The sequence below is a fragment of the Magnolia sinica genome, chromosome 13 (assembly GCF_029962835.1).
Source record: "Magnolia sinica isolate HGM2019 chromosome 13, MsV1, whole genome shotgun sequence".
In the NCBI taxonomy this organism is placed as follows: Eukaryota; Viridiplantae; Streptophyta; class Magnoliopsida; order Magnoliales; family Magnoliaceae; genus Magnolia; species Magnolia sinica.
Genome location: NC_080585.1, coordinates 17,309,446 through 17,322,936, shown reverse-complemented (window position 1 = coordinate 17,322,936; position 13,491 = coordinate 17,309,446). Strand labels below are relative to the sequence as shown.

The window sequence follows — 13,491 nt, the reverse complement described above, 5'->3', positions numbered from 1 at the left end:
TCGTCGACGGTCAGAAATTAGAGACGGATAAGATCCGTCGCTAATATCTGTAAGAATTTTACCTCAAATCCGTCGTTGATTTTCGTTGTTCATAAATTAGCGACGGATTTGGTCCGACTCTAAAATATCTATAAATATAAAAGACTATTGATACGTTATTATTATTATTATTTTAATCTTGCACCGGATAGTCATTCAAAAAATAATTCACACTATTGTTTGATAAGAATCCTATTCACAAAATTGGTAACAACTTAATTCAATAAAAGAGGAAATGACCCAAGAGCATTTCTCAACTTCATAGCATTCACTGGGAGAGCACAATTAAGTTTGAAAAGATCTTTAGATGTTGAAATCAATACACAACAACGCAATGCAATCTGCATTTAATGCACTAGTGTCTAACGACATGACCAAATGAAAGTGTAGGAACTGGGAAATTCCTATTTCCCAACAATCCGAACTCTTTTACAAGCACGGGTAATGCATCAAGTTTAGCTAAGTTGGACCGTAGGTTATTGTCAAGCCAGTGGACTTCTTCTAACCTGTCGTGCATGCAACATCCAACTTGTCCAAAAGGTGGGCCTACCATGAGGAGCACCTTGTGCAAAAATCAGCACAATCCATGCAGTGGATGAACCCTATATGTATAGATGCCCTGGCCCATAATTCAGGCTGGTATGCTCATCAGGCTGGTCCCACATGCATGTTGACTGTTTGGGACCACATGAAGAAACTTGATTATATACAAAAACATCATGTGTTTGGTCAAGCACAGATTGTCTATTTGAAAGAAAAAAAAAGAAGAGAAAATGTACCCATTTAAATAGATATCCATGGTTTAGATTCCATGTATATGAGAGATTCACGCCAAAGGCAACTAATGAATAAATAGAGAGGCAAACAGTTCCAGAGCTAAGGAAGAGCTCTAGGTGCAATGGAATAGAAGAAAAGATAAATAGATCCCCAAACATGCATTGCAACTAAAACAAATACGATCAGTAGTAAAATGCAAGAATTTGGAGATCAAACTGAGGAAAAGAATCCAATGCGTGTGCAGTTCATTACTAATGTCCTCGTAAAATCTCACCTGAATCAGTTGATTTCAATGACTGTCAAGTTGTGGCAGAGGGGGGGAAAAAAAAAACCATGATTGTCAGTTGCATTAACATCTTCAGTTTTGCTAGAACCATCACCATTGGAGTCAGCCATGTATGCTGTAAAAGATACAAAACTTGAAAATGCCCGCAGAAGTGCTTAATGCAAGTGCAAGGGATGGTATTAGACTAAAAAAAAACCCAGATAACTTTGGAACTAAAAAATAAGGAAAAAAATAGCAAATTCAATCACATAGACCGAACACTTACAACCATCCATCACACAAATCACATTAAAAGAAAAAGAAAAAAAAAAAAACATTAAACTATCTATTCATTTCCTACCAAAACATGCCAGGTTGGTATGTGCGCAACAAATTCTCTTTGGTTTATTATCACCACAATCACATCAGAACTTCATAAGTGGGTAGTTACATTTGGCTGGAATTCCCCTAATTGCTGGAATTCTCATCCAGCAAAACTAACATGACCCTATTTGGGCAAAAGTTTGCCTAAACTGTATTCTGTTAGTAGTAACCATCTTAATTATTTCACTATTTTACTTTTTACCATGCATTTCATACGTCTCTGCCATGCCATGCTCGCACATCTTAATTATTTCACTATTTTACTTTTTACCATGCATTTCATAGCCCATTTTCTAGTAACCATCTTAATTATTTCACCATTTCACTATTATACCTCTCTGCCATGCCATGCTGGCACATGGATGTATTCTAGTTCACATGTGCTGACCAGTTGGATTAATGGAAGCATTGAATTAGAATGTAAGAGAGGAAATATATCTAGAACCTGAGAAAAAAATGGCACCAGCATACCTTGTGCTTGTTTACAAAGAGTTCAAAACGCTCTGTCAAGCAGGGTTTCGATCTGTGCCACTTAGCCAATGGGCTCATTATCTCTGGATGATTTATGATAAAAGTAGGATTTACACGTCTCCTCCAAGAAATGCCCCACCAGCTGCCATCCAATCACAGAAGAAAACACAGTTTTTATACTGCAACTAATAGCAAGACTAGAAAAGAAAAACCACACAAACACAACACTGTATGCTGATTATGCACCAACTAAGGTTCTGCAAAGAATTGGAGCCTGTCCCAATGAAATCTTGTAGCCCCTACCCAATTTATTGAATCAATGGAACTAATGCAGAAATAAATAAAATATTTTTAAAATACTGAAAAAGCTCCAGGCTAATATGATCGGCATACATGTAACTTGGTAGAAGTCGGATTTGTCAGTGTCCAACACAGATAACTGGTGTCAGATGAAGTGACTTTTAGAAGTCAGATTCCTAAGCATGTCCATAGAAAGGTATGGATTTTTAAATGGTATGTATTATATTTTTATAGTATATCATAATTATTTGTGTAAAAATTACAAAAATAAATAATACTAGTAACAACAAAACCAAGAGAAGACCAATTATTTACATATACGAAAGTATCCAAAATTAAAAGATAAGAACAATTAAACATCGAAGAACCTTTTTTTTAAATGAACCATGTCCAAAAGTGCTGGACAAGCACAAAAATGCTAACACGGTATAATTTCAAAGAAGTGGCTGTGTCCTGATTGCATATATTGGCTGGCGATCAACCATAGATGGCAGTCCCCTTATACTGGCATTCGCCAGCATCAAGTGGCCAAGTATTGTTCTTGTTTATTTATATTAAATAATATTTTTCTTTACCAAACATTTTTTCAGTCATAAACAATTTTCTTCTCTATCAGCACACATTTTCCAATTGTAACACCAGCAAAAAAGGAAAGGGAAAGAAAAGACACAACAAATTTTTTAGAATACCTTGTCTAACAGCCGCGTTGTAGTTTGAGGAGGGGGACACTTGACATCAAATCTTGCGCATGCATCTCGCAGATACTCATTTGCTTCTTGACTTGAAAGATCCTTAGGTATATTGAGGTTAGCCACAGTTTCCAACCCTTCTATCATGTCGATCCTTCTGCAATAATCAAGAGTCAAGACATAATATAATCAGTTTTTCAACTGTTTATGTTATTTTTAAACTTGTAAAGAATGTCAGGTTCCGCCAAATTGTAAGATTTGTTTATATATATATTTTTTGAATCTTACACTTGATAGTTATTCAAACAAGAGATAATTCCTATACAAATGATAAGTGTAAATGAAGGCAAGGATGCCCATCGCCAAGAGATGAAAAAGTTTGTCATGTTAGTAGGCCTATAATACCTTGATTTTACAACCTTTGAAATGTCTCCAAAAGAGAGCATGCATTTTAGGAGTTCCAAATGGGTTTCCATCCCCGGCCGCAGATGAGCATCTTTAATAGGTAAAAAGCTTTTCACCAAGGTTTTACTACCAAATACCTGCGATGCAAAACTAGAGAGAAAAACAATGAAAAGGAACAAAGCGGGGATATTAGCAGTGAAAGCAAATCATATGGTAACTGGATTGCAAAAAATCATAAAAATTTTAAAGAAATTGTTGTTACATGTATTAAGATTCATAACATGAAATAACTAGAGGATAATAAACTAGTCATACCCTGACTGACCTTCAATAAACAAAGTTCACTTTGTTTTTCCTAAGAGGTTTTAGTTCCTGAAACAGAGAAATATATCCAAATGAGAAGATCTTGTCAAAATGGGAGAAACATACAATAGCATGCATGAGATGGTTCAGTTTTGTAAAGGCCAAGGAAAGCATATGCTGCCGCACTCTAATATTTTGCTCGTTATAAAACCCACAATTTCCCCCTCTTTGGTTTCATAAACAGGCATTGCAGTTTGTGCTATGCATCCAAGAGATTGCAATACAGCAGGCCGATGTGTCTGTCTCCAGTACAGTGATCCAGGACCAATGCTACAGAACAGGGAGGTATATGTAACTACAACTGAAGGAACCTGAGTAATGCAAAAGAATAACACAGTAACAATGAGATATTCAAGGTTACAACATTTAAAGGACAATTTTTTAAAGGACACGTGTCTTGTTAAGATGTGGGCTTTTCAGCCATTGTAAAAGAAAACCAAATAGATCAAATGAATCCAACCAACTACTGCTGATATGAATAGGATGAAACCTAAAATTTGCTTCCAACGTTACCAAGAAGGGCGGTTGGCACAACTAGAAGCAACAGGATATGAACCACAACATGCTAGACCAAAGATCCGGGAAGTTTGCAGGTACCTGTTCTCAGAATTGGTGTCAACACACAACAATGAGCCCAGAAATGGTTTCCAGTGAAGCTGGAGCAACAACAGAACTCGTCACGCAAGTGGGATTCCAAGAATAGGCTTCCTATCACATCAAAGGGGCTGAAAGATCTAGTGGACGATGCTGGATTTGCAGAAGATGGATGGCAGCAATGATAGAGGCGTTGAAAAAGGTTTTGGTGGGAAGGAAGACACTAGAAAAAGATTCTGACACAGAATAAATATCAAGACCCAATTGCAGCTTTCATGGCCATCCATATTAAGCACACAGTGATCTTTTCTTTGATTTTACAGTCCTACACATGAATGGTGATCATTGCATATATAGATCCATTTTTTCTACAACCATTATCACTATACAGGAAGAAAAAGGAATAATATCACCACTATATCTGTGCAATATTTTCCATTTTCAGTGTGCTTCTGTCTTCAAAGATGGTTTCTGTTGTGTGCAACTTGATTAGATACAATCTATGTTTTTCACTCTACTGGCTTGTCAGGAGAGAAGATATCTTGCCTTAGGTGTGAGTAGAGTAAAAGAGAGTGGTACCTTGATTAGCTTGTTTCTTGCCACTCGACCGCCTTATGTTTCTTTTCACCTTTGCAACTCTCATATTTGTTGCAGCTGCTAGTTCACCATCAGTAGTCTCCCTAACCAAATCTTTCTGCAGTCCCTCCATTTGAAGCAGTGGCTGAAGTTACAAGAAGTAGGACTGAGTAGTCTTTCCATGTTTTGAAAAAAAAATCTTTATTTTTGGAGGCAAAACATGAACTCTGCGCAATATGTTTGGAATGCATCCAAAGTCACACAAGAAAAAGATGTTGAAAACAATACAAATTTGTGACATGTTATCATCATCATCATCATCTAAGCCTTACCCCAAGTACTTGGGGTCAGCAACACAAATCTTGTTCTGCCATTCCACTTTGTCGGGGACCATAACCTCAGTTAAGTTTGTGACATCTTATGACGTTAAAATTTTAGAATCACACATTGGCTATTATGTTAAGATGGGTTGCACGAATCTATCCAAGAAAACATATGGACGAAAAGAAAATTAATAGTACACACTTTGTAATCCTCTATTTACAGAAAACCAAGCATTATTAAGGAAAACCAACTTGCATTCACAAGTAGTGGAATCATATCATATAGTACTCCAATCCACAACCGTATGGAAGATGGACAGTTAAAAAGAATTGACAAATGGTCGATATTCAAAGTAGACGTATCACCCATCTCATGAACACCTACAGTCTGATTTTCAGGTTACGATACACACATGGGGGTACCCACCTGATGAATGATCTAGATCCTACAAACGCCACATGGCACATGCAGGAAGGGTAGGATTCAAGATCCTGACGCGAGTTCCCTTCTGATGGTTGAATTAAATATGTGGGTCTTTAACCGAGCGACTAATAATTATTCAACCCTTGTACATAAATATTTCATATAATGGAATCAACTAGGCTTGATGACCTATGGTCTAACTGAAGTTGTCACTCTTGGAGTGGAATGGCAGAAAATGATTCATGCAGCAGACCCATTAGTTGGAATAAGGCTTAGATGATTATGTAACGGAATCAACAATGCATTTAAGAATACCTCCAAAATGTAGCGAGAAACCTACAACTCATCGCCTACGGAGATACTCATAGCAGGGCCGACTTGATACTCCCACTGCATAAGAAATGAGATTCAAACACCATGATGAATCAAAAAATAAAAAAAAATAATAATAATAATAAAGCAGAACGAAACATAAGGACGAAACAATATTTACCTGTTCGGGCATGACTTCGCCATTGATCCCACTGATGTTGATGCCTGCATAAAGGCAGGCCTTGTAATGGGTATCAACAACGTCACGCCCAAATGCCTTGTCGGCACCAATACAACAGTAGTACGGACCCTGATCCAAGTTTGAATAATTTTGACAAAATGAATGGAGAGATATATACAGAGAAGAAACAAGCATATCTAACATTTGATATACCCATTTCCAATGAACCAAACAAAAATATATAAAAACAAAGGAATGAAATGGAAACCCAGTGGTAATATATTTTAATTCTGTCCATTTTGAGGATTTGGTGGTTACATTTCAAAAATGTTGAGATGAACCAAGTCCACATGCCCACAAATGTCAAGATTGAGAGAGTAATTCTTCACCATTTTTCATCTTTGGGATTAGAATCATACAACAGTATTTGAACTCTGAAACGGAAAATGGATGTATGCAAATTAAAAAGGATGTGTAGCTATTTCAATTCAAAGAATGACTGATGGGTGTATACAAATCTAAAAGGGTGTTTTTGTCTGTTTGTAAATACTGGCTCCGGTAATTTAACATGGCTAACATTTCTCTGTTTACACCCTCAGGAGTCAAGAAAAACAGAATCCATGAACGATAAGGACCTTGAATGAATAAAGAAGAAAATAATCTGCAATACATTGACATGCAACAAAAATTACCAAATATATTTCATCTTCACATACTTGCCGAACAAAAATGAACTACAACTATAATTAATAATAGCATGCTGTTCCATGCAACAATTTTAATGCCGATTTGGCATAAGGGTGAAAGAGGCTCAAATCCCAGTGGTTGTGTCTTTAGACAAGTGTTTGCTAAAATCATATACTCTCATGTTGAAAACCGCAGATATTACATGAAAGACAATTCAAGGCATAAAATTAATAGGAATTATGGGAGGCTAGCATTGTATAAGCAGGTTGTTCAGTTAGGTGATCTAGACTATTGAAGTTTGAAAGAATGAACCCCCACTATGGATTGAACATTGTGTGAAATGTCCCAGATAGGAAGATCTGAACCATCCAATCCTTATCTTTCCTCCAATGAATGTAGATAATTAATGCTTTGCAGGCCACATACTCAAAGGTTTAGGATTGTCTCATCAAGGAGACTTTTGGAGCATGGTCCACAACACGCTATGGATCCTGGCATATGAACAATTCGGATCCTCTCAAATTAAAGCATGAAATCAAGAGAAGAACTTTGATATTCTGCAGAGTTCAATATATTATACACAGGCACCAGTAAAAATCCATAATTGGCATACAAGCAATTTCAAAGTGAACTGTCCAGATTATGGATCCCAGTCTAGATGTATCATGTAGCAAAAATTATGCTTATTTGATTATCTGACCATTGGATTGGTGGACAATTGCTGAATGGGTTAGCCCTACATTTGTCCTTGTTGTTGAATTGAGCTGTTGCAAATAATTTCAACCGAGCATCCAAACACAACTCCAAAGTTAAGACAAGACTTGCACAACAAAGACATCTTACGGAGCATCTTCCATTTTCATATGCTAACCCAACTAGGACGATCGACTATTCCGCCCATGTCATATTAGTATTACAGCAACGCAAACAACTGATTGCATCAAATTTTAAGTAGAAACTTCAGATGATGCAAGCATAAGACACCTACGAGCATATTGAGGGAGCAAATGCAGAGCATTTTTTTGCATATACTTTGTTGTCTCTTGGGTACTCTAACCAAACAGACATGGAACCTTAGCGCTGTGAAGATGCAACAAAAAATAAAAATAAAAATCAAACAAACAAGGAACCTTACCCATGTGAAGGAATAACAAAAAACCAGGCGTCTACATATGCATGCACCAATGATATACATTGCATCTCTGAAGAATCATTAAAATTTTATGACTTCTATCAGATTTAGGTAGGCTCAGTAACACACTTATTCATATGTGTCCAATGATATACATTGCATCTCTGAAGCTTTTAAACCATCACAAATACCTTTAATCTTTCCTCCATACCCCATTGATAATATTCGTCATCCGTAGAGTTTCGTTAATCACCTGGAAAGACGCTGAATAATGGTAGATGGCCTATAAACCTGATACTTTCTCTTAATAAGAAACAAGTGTCCACAATTAAATCTATGAGAAAATATTCCAAATGAATGCTTGCCTCTAGATAGTGAAACTTACATTTTTGGTAAATGGCAAAGACATGTAATCAGTCAAACATTTGGTATGCACGTCTCCTTTGGCATTTCGTCAAACATTTGGTATGCATCACAATTCAAAAGCCTCAAATCCCCTTTAAAAAAACAAAAAACCTGAAAGCCATTCTCTACCCTGAATTCCTCAAATTTGGAAATTGGCATTAAAACATAGAAAGTAAAGGAAAATTTACAGTAATAAAAAATAAAAATACATAGAAAATCGTCACAAAGGTTTCTCACCTGCGACTTCAGATTTTCAACAACTTGTTTTGATGCATTTGTAGATGATTTTGGCTGATTTATGGCTGAAATCGCGCAAGATTTCGCAAGTATCTGTGAGGATTAGCATTAATCTCCAACACCTACATGAAACAAATGAAAAAAAAAAAAAAAATGGTTAGAGCCTGGTTGGAAAATAAGGAGTATTAATCTAAAATGGGTATTCTGTTTAAATCCCAATGAATCTCTGTATAAGATTTTCAATTACTTCATTCCATAATTGTACAAAAAAGAAAAAAAAAAATCCAAAACAGGGAAAATGCACCAACGCACAAGAAGAACCCAAAAGATCTCAAACCAGATACTTGGATTCGATGATTGTTGGCTGGATTTCTCGTCTCTGGATAGAATCCGGCGACTAGATTTCATTGGGGCGTGTGGTTGTGATAGGGTTAGGGTTTTGTCTCCCTCCTTTAGATCAAACAAAGAGATAGAGAGAGGTGACCGAAGAGGGAGAGGGAGAGGCGGAGAGAGAGAGGGAGAGGCGCAGAGAGAGAGGGAGGAGAGATGGAGGGAGAGGGAGAGGGAGAGGGAGAGGCGTAGAGAGAGAGGGAGAGGCGCAAGAGAGAGAGAGAAGGAGAGATGGAGGGAGAGGGAGGGAGAGGCGCAGAGAGGGAGGGAGGGAGAGGCGCAGAGAGAGACGGGATGGTTAGGGCCAGCGCCCTAACCAGTTCTCATTAGAAGTTTTTAACGGTGGTGTCACTCTCGCCACTGTTTTCTCTGGTGGGGTCCACTGGAGCTTTGGATGTGACTCATTCTTTGGATCTTACCCTAAAATGATCTCTGCAGATGGATGGACGGCGTAGATACAAAACATACATCATGGTGGGGCCACGGAACTGGGGGACGTCACTTCATAGCAGTCTCCCTGCTCAACTTGTCAGTAGCCAATCCGCAGATTGGGAGACGAATTGGCTACCCCCTGACACCGCCGATGGCTGGTGGTCGGTGCTTTTTGAGCCCCGCAATGATGTATGTGTTTCATCCATGCCGTCCATCTATTTTTATAGATCATTTTATGTTATGAGAGAAAAAATCAGATATATCGAGAAATCTCAATTGGACCACATTACAGGAAACAGTGTTGAATGGACGGTGACGATTAAAAACGTTTTGGGGGCCATAAAAGTTTTGGATCAAGCTGATATTTATTTTTTCTATTCATCTGGGCCTTTATGACCCAATCAACAGATTAGATGCCAAATAAACAGTACAGTGGGCCTTAGGAGGATTTTAATGGTGGATATCCAATCATTATTGTTTTCCTGTGGTGTGGTCCACCTGAGATTTATATCCCTATCATTTTTTATAATTTATCCATAAAATGATCTGTAAAATTGGATGAACGGAATGGATGAAACAAATACATCATAATGGGGCCCACAGAGCACCGACCACCTGCCATAGGCTGGTGCCAGGGGGAGTAGCCAATCCGTCTCAGAGAGAGGGGGCTGGGTGATATGGTCCTATCATGTGGTATGTGTTATATCCAAACCGTCCATCCATGTGGCGAGCTCGTCATAAGGCTTGAGACAAAAAATAAGACAGATCTAACTATCAATTGGACCACACGATTGAAAACATGTAGGGGATTGAACGTCTACCATTGAAACCCTTTTAGGGGTCACAAAAGTTTGGGACCAATATGAAATTTGTTTTTCCTCTTCATCCAGGTCTTTGTGACCTTATGAATAGATTGGATGGAAAATAAACATTATGGTAGGCCCTACAAATTTTTTAACGGTGAAAATCATCACCCCTGCTGGTATTTGTGGTTTGGTTCATTTAATCTTTGGATATGATTCATTCTTTGGATAATTCTTTAAAATGATCTCAAAAAATGGATGAACGGTGCAGGTTGATCCTAAATTTTCGGTAAATCGAAAGCTCAAGTGGACCATGCCACACCAAACAGTGTGGAATAATGATTTCTAGGTTGATACCTTCCTTGGGCCCACGGTAATGTTTATTTGTCATCCAACCTGTCACTCCCTAAAATCCGGGTACAGAGTGTGCACTCTTAGACCTGAGTTTTGGTTCGTAACTTATACACAAAGTATACTAACTTAATTCTTTAATTAGTTTAATCGCATATGATATTTACATTTAATATAAAGTCCACCATAATCTCAATCACACATATATAATACATAACACCAATCAACTAAGCATTTATAATTCTTGATAACCCTTAAAATAAAATAAACCTTAAAATCATTGATTTATTATACCATTACACTATAATGATATTTATTCCAAGTTAATATTGATCCAATAAATAAAGCTAAATAATTCTTTAAAGTCTCAAAATAAATACCAGTATGCATTATTCGTTAATTAAGCTGTGCTAACAAAATAAAACATATAATCAAAAATTTTCCAATGCCGTCACTTCATCCTCAGATAAGTATGGTCATGTTTCAGGTGGGTCGTGTTCAGGTACAGTAGATCCTTCCGGTTCTTGCGCCACGTCATCTGCTAATGGGTCCTCTGTATAGTTTTTCCATCAATAAAAAATGTAAGCTGGCCAGGCTTAGTGATATAACCCAGTCTGGTTCATAATCATAATAATTAAAATAATACAAAAATATATGTATAAAGATATGAATATAAAATGGGTTATGAATGCATCAGATGGGGTGATCGTCCATCTGCTTGGGTTGGAGGTCGTCAACCCGCATCCACCCGTTGGGTAGGCTTCCACCTTTCGGTAGGCTTGGGCATAGCCCGCATCTGGTAACGTTCTACCAGGATCGACATTTCTTCCAGGGAGGGCCCCTAGGTTCGACCATGCATTATGCAATGCAATGAATGAGGGATGATATGTAAATGCATATTTTTCATATTTGGCATAGTTGTCTCGATTAAAATATTCACATATAAATTTATCGTACAATTATCATATCAAAATATTCAAACTAGTAAATCAATCAAACAATCACAATGATTTATTTTTATTTTAATGAATTATGAGACAAGTTGGGTCACTCACCTAAGTTTGGTTGTATTGACTCTGCAATGTAATTAGGTTGATTTGAATGTCGGGGTCCTATCAATTAAATCAACGGTATTATTATTCATTTATTTGTATTACATGGTAGGGCCCACCTTTGATTAACATCCTAGGCGGCCAGATCCAAAATAATTAAATAATTCAAATTTCTATTCTTTTTTTTCTCCTTTATAAGATTATAAAATTGAATAATAATTACTTAATCGGGGTGGTCCATCGGATGGTCAGATCATTCAGATTTTTGAGGTCTTGTCATGTTTTACCTCTATGCATTTGAGAAGTGGTGTGGATCTAACCACACATTCACCAATGGCCCATCTTGACCTTCTACGCCAAGTGATAGCAACACTTGCGCAAAATATTTAAGATTCATTTATCAAATACTTCTAGGTCTAACTAATGTGGCCCATCTGATGGTTATATTGATCTGAATATTAGGGCTCTTATATATTTTGGCCTTAGGGATCATATGATCCGTACAGACCAAATCTAATTTGATTAGATTCACACCAACTACAATTACATAATTTTAGGTTCACCTCACCTTTAAAGGGCCTCCACCCATAATGCAATACAATGAACGTGTGACCAATCCACACCGTTCATTGCATTCACTGAATCAAATTATATTAGATATATAAAAATACTAGAATGAGGACGATATACATACCCGATGTAAGCACTTCAAAATTTTCTTTCTCCCTTTCTCTATTGTCGCAGGTAGCTTTTTTGTTAATATTTAAGTTTGACTAGAACTCTTTTTATCTTGAGAGATGCGGGGAGGGTTTAGAGGTATATTTAAACTAAACGAGTTAATGATTTAGATAAGATAGGAAATAAGATAGATTTAAAATAAATAAATAATAAAAAAAATAAGATAAAAATATATATTTTTTTATTAATATTATTAAAGTATTCACGACCCTTACATAACCTATTCATAATATCAAAAGGATGTGAATGAAGAGAAAGCACAAATATTTGCTCAACCCAAAACTTCTATGGCCTCTAGGAAATTTTCAATGGTAGAGGTTCAATCACACTATTTCCTGTGGTGTGGTTCACTTGAGCTTTGGATATGCTTTCTTTTTGTTCTTTAGGCCTCAAGTTATTTGTTAACATGGATGAACAGAGTGGATAAATTAAATAAATAATGGTGGACCCCACAGAGTTTACTCAGTATGCTAATAATACTGAGTAACTCACCTAAATGTAGTGGAGAGGGGTTTCCTTAAAATATTCATAATCATATATTAGGCTTGCCTAAATGTGATTCACATATCCAACCCACTCATTATGTGTGTCCCACTTGGATGAGGGGTCAGACCAAGTTTCAGCCGCATCCAAAACTAATGTGGGCCCCACCAAGTGCTTTTATATTTTTTAGGATGTCTTCACATGGTTTTAGATGGTATGGCCCACCTGAGTTTCGTATACGGATGATTTTTGAGATATCTCATAACTTAAAGGGGACACATCAAATGCACGGTGTTGATGTTCGACACACATCATGATGGGGCTCACAAAACTTACTAACATCAATTTTTAGGTTCTCGCAAGGTCAATATAACACCCCGTACTCTACAGTACTCGAGTGTTACCATGTAGATTAATTTAATATAAATATATAAATAATGCAACCTAAATATATACGCTATGAAGTGTATGTACTTTATAAAGATTTAAAATTTCATGCTAAAATTGTATGTATATATTTAATGTATATAAATATTATGAAAATAATATTATATTAAATAAACACAAGGAATAATAATATCACAACATAAAATCAAATTACAAATAATAATGTAGCATTGAATATCTTTTATAAGTATGTATACAAAAATCATTAGATACTTTAATGGAATTGTATAT

The 13,491-nt window shown here is 36.6% G+C and overlaps 1 long non-coding RNA gene across 1 annotated transcript; it reads right to left on the bottom strand.

The window, feature by feature from the left end:
• Positions 1-1,040: 1,040 nt before the first annotated feature.
• Positions 1,041-9,227, bottom strand: LOC131223018 (uncharacterized). The gene is made up of 13 exons (XR_009160262.1): positions 8,877-9,227; positions 8,565-8,686; positions 8,308-8,363; positions 8,114-8,213; positions 6,104-6,232; positions 5,926-6,000; positions 4,867-5,008; positions 3,849-3,963; positions 3,646-3,702; positions 3,331-3,480; positions 2,926-3,082; positions 1,937-2,078; positions 1,041-1,217 (listed from the first exon to the last, which is right to left on the bottom strand). It is a non-coding gene; the product is annotated as an uncharacterized LOC131223018 (long non-coding RNA).
• Between the last annotated feature and the right edge of the window lie 4,264 nt (positions 9,228-13,491).